The following is a 4,414-nucleotide window of genomic DNA, read 5'->3' on the forward strand; positions in this document are numbered from 1 at the left end:
CTTTGGCAGTGTCGGGGCAAATTCAGCCAGTGGTTAAGGCCCCCCTACTGTGCGCCCCCAGGGCTGCCACCAGGCCCAAAACCGCATGGGGGAGCGGGAAAAGTGAAGTCTCGGAGCAGGAAAAATGAAGTCTCAGAGCGGGACAAATGTACGGGGAGGGGATCAGACACCCAGGGCAGGCCGCGGTGGCCCTGACCTGCCGGGTGACGCGCAGCGGCGGCGACCCTCACTGGGCTCAGGCTCCCCACCCGTTAAATGGGTATAACAACCCCTCCCTCCCTCCCGAGGAGCCGAGGACACAGTGAGCTTCTGGGAAGCAGCGCTTGGGGCGGGGGGGCCAGCCCAGGCCTCGCCCCCCTGCCCGGCCCGGCCCGGCTGCCGGGCGCGCTCCATGCAGGGCGCGGCGCGGGCCCAGGCGCCCGGTTCAGCGGAAAGGAATGTCTTGCTCGGCGGGGGAGGCCGTGCAAACCCCGCCGCCCTCCCCGGGCCTCGTTACCGCGGCTCTTAAGCCGGGCTCGTTCCGCCCGCCCGGCTGCGCGCGGTGACTCACCCGCACCCCGCCGCCCCTCGCCGCCCCTCCCGGCCGCCCCTCCCGGCCGCCCCCAGCGCAGCCCCTCGCAGCGGGCGCCCGAATAGGGCGCGACAGCAGGGCCGGGCGCGCGCCCCTGCCCGCCGAGCCCGCCGCCCTCCCCTCCCCTCCCCTCCCCTCCCCCGCCGCCCGCGCCGCCCCTCCCCCCGCCATAACTCAAAAGCTTGTCAAGCTGGTTCCAGACTCCTGGCGCCGGGCTCAGCTCCAGGAAAGAAAAAAAGGAAAAAGAAAAAGGGAAAAAGCCGGCGCGAGGGAGCGAGCGGGGCCCGCCGAGCGAAGCAGTGCGCCCCTGCACGCACAGGCCCGCGGGCCCCGCTCCCCCTAACCCTAACGGGGAACCCCACCCTAGGGGCAGAGGGCGCGCGCGACACAGATCAATTATTTATGGTCGAATCAATTATTCAGCGGCCCGGGGCAGGGGAGGGGCGGGAGCGGGTAAGGCCTGGAGGGGAACTGTGGCGCGGGGACCACCCCGCCGCGCCTGCGGCTCTCCCGCTGGGCCTCGGGGGTCGCGAGGCGTCCCCACGCCGGGGTGGGTCCTGTTGTGAGAAAGCTGCCTCGGGGTGGGCTCCGGGAGGCGCGCGGGGGAACCTGTGGAAGCCGGAGAGACGACTGGGGACCTCCTAACTGGGCGGCGAGTGGCGTGGGGGGCGGGCGGCTGGGGCTGGAAAGAGCTGGCCTGGGGGGGGCGCGGTGTAGGCAGAGCCCTACCTGTGAATTTCTTTCCTTTCTTCACTCATTCCCTGCTTTATTGCGAGCCCACTGTGTGCCACTGTGCCCACGGCAGAGGGCGGTAGTAGGGAGGGGTTAAGAGAAGGAATTTCGAGTTAGAGCTGGAGCCACATCCTGGTTTGTGTCCTACTCTCCCCTGCTGTGTGGCCTTAGGTAAGGGGCTTGCCCTCCCTAAGCCTGCACTTCCTCCTCTGCCTGTGGACTCTAGGAGGTAGGAGATGCGGCCCTTGGGCACCGCCTGGCACAGAGTATGTGTGTGGGCAGGTGGGGGTTCAGCTCCTTATTGGGAAACTCTTACATTGAGGGGAACATGCCCTCGCCCCCAGCATTCCCCACCCCTAACTGTGGGTTCTGGATAACTTGCATCCTTCCCTGGGCTCAAACATTTGAAGGTCATTATCAAAGACAAGTCACCCCCAAGGCCACTGCCCAGCGCCCTCACCTCTGGCTGGCTCCTCCTCAGCCTGGCCCCTCAAAGGTCGTGCATATGGCAGCCAAGGGGTCTCCCTGAGGCTGGATCTGAACCCCTTCTCACCACCATCTCTCCACGCCCACACATACCCCTTCCCTGGCCTCATCTCCTTCCTCCTCCTTCCCCCTCCTTGGGTCAGAGCCCTGAGGCAACTAGGGCAAGGGGGTTGTGAGGACAGGGATGGGGGTTCATCTGGCCATCCCTGGACAAACCTCGCTCGTCTAGGTGCCAGGGTGTTCTCGTTCCAAGACTCAGAAGTTAAGGAGGCTTCCATTCCCCAGACACAGGATTCGGACTGTCACCTGTTTTCTCTCACCAAATCTTGCAATCGCTCTCTTAGGTGGGTGGGGCAGATCCAGGTTTTGAGTGGCCTGAAGATTTTACAATCTTGGGGACCAACCTTAGGAAGAATGATGCCAAATTATGAATACATAACTAACCCCAAGGCCTTGGTAGGGCCCCTGCAAACGAGAGCCCCTGGAGTTAAAGCTTCATTAGCCTCCGGGTAAGTCGCCTCTGAGATGGCTGGCAATTGGCATCCCTTTGCAGAGGTGGAAACAAAGCTTAAGAAAGGGAAGTCGCAGGCCCTGGCAACACAGGGAGAAAGGGTGAAGCTGGGATTCAAACCCAGGTCTTACTTCCCAGGCAGCACCCTGAAAGGCCTTAGGACACGTGCCACCTTACATGTGTCTACCCCATGCCCCATCCCAGTCCCCAACAGTGCCCAGCCCACACAAGGTCAGTGAGAACAGCCTTTGCCTCCAGAACAGTCCATGTCCCTCCTCTTAAGGACTCCATGTCCCAAGGCTCAAGCCTGGGAGGCCTTCTGTCTTGTGACAACAATCACAGTTCTAGGAAGTGGGCCCCTTCTAACCATTTAATCCCTGCGGTGGAAACTTGATCACTCCAGAACTCCAGCTCCTCAACCCCTAGAGGGTGGGAGCTCCCTGGGGGCTGGGGGGCAGCTCTGTCCTCACTTGACTCAGTATCCCCAGCTCTTGGACCAGTGCCGGTACCTAGCAAAGTGCGCTTAGCAGTAACATCTCTTCCTAGCCTTTGGGGGGGCAGGAGGTTGTTAAATCGCAAATTCCTGGGCCTCCCCGGGCCCCACTGGATCAGGCTCTCTGTGCACAGGGCCTGGGACTCAGGATTTATACAGCTGCTCCCTTGGGAGCATCTCAAGGCACAGCACAGTTTGAGGCCACCAACCCCACATGTGTGTCTACCAGGCCCTTCTCACAAGGGGGGCTCGTTTCCCCTAAATCTGACCGCTCACACCGGTGCCCCGAGCTCTTACAGCTGAGAACCAATTGTTTTGCTTATTAAAGACGCACTGTGTGCCTGGGACCAGGTCTGAGGCTTTGCAGAGCATGGACCTCATCGGATACTCACAAAAGCCCTGAGAAGTGGGGACAATTATTGTTCCCATTTTACAGACGGGCAGTCGGAGGCCTGGGGAAGCACAGTGACTTGCTGGGGGACACCGCACTGGGGAATGAAGAGGCTGGGATGGCAACACAGTCTGCAGGACCACGGAGCTCACACCCTTAACTCCTTCCCTCGATAGCCCACAGCCCACGTGAAACAGCAGGCAGATGGCCAACGACCTAGGGACTGTAACTTGCAAGGGTCCTTCAGTCACATCCAGAGATGAGAGTTTGCACATCAGTCTGTGAATGGCTTTGAGAAATCAAACATGCTGCAGAGTCACTATGGGGACCTCAAGCTAAGATGTGCAACAAAATTAGGCGACAGGCCCCAAAGAAATCTAATCAAGTAGGCCTCTTCTCCCTGGTATCTTCCGTGTCAGCGTGCAGGGGAATGTGTGTTTGCGGAAGGATTTGGTGTATTTGCTTCAGGCAAATCTTTGCCTTTTGTCTGCTTGCAGTTCTGGTGCAGAAGGGAAGAGGCCGGGTGCAGGCAAGAGAACCAGAGCCGGTGGCTGGAGCTGCGGCCCGTGGCTCCTTGGGTGTCTCCAGAGGGCTGTGTTGCCGTGCTTCCTGGGAGCCAGTGCTCTGTGAAACGCGGCCTCACTCTGTCCTGTTCCAAGACGATGGTTGAGGCACTAAGGGAGAAATTGATTTCGTGCTCACTGTTCCTGAGGCTGGAGGAGTTACCTGGGGCAGAGGGGTGGATTTGTCCCAGGAGGACCCAGAAGTCAGAGCCAGGGGAGGCTGCCCAGAGAGGTCAGTTATGTCTCACAAGATGAACTATCCAACAGTCAGGGCAGCCTTGGAGGTAGTGAGTGCTCCATCTGGGGAGGTAGTCAAGGACAGGTTGGGATGGAAGATGGTGGGTGTGGGAGTGTAGAGCCATGTCTCAAGAAAAGAATTGGCTGAGAAAACTTTGAGGTCTTTTTCAATGTTGAAACTCCGGTAATTTCCATTCCTAAGGTAACTGAGCTGCCCACATGGGTCTGAGGGGATAAATGAGCAGAGGGGAGGTGGCAGGTCATGGTGCCCAGGCTGGGAACCCACAGACCTCAGAAACACCCAGGGAGGTCAAATCAAGCTCCCAGCCCTTGGTCTTCCAGTAAAACTGTTATTGCTTGACATTCAAATATGCTCCTTTAGGAATAAGTGACAATCGATAGCCATGCTGTCCATAGCATTAACTGACAC

The sequence above is a fragment of the Lemur catta genome, chromosome 10 (assembly GCF_020740605.2).
Source record: "Lemur catta isolate mLemCat1 chromosome 10, mLemCat1.pri, whole genome shotgun sequence".
NCBI classification, from domain to species: domain Eukaryota; kingdom Metazoa; phylum Chordata; class Mammalia; order Primates; family Lemuridae; genus Lemur; species Lemur catta.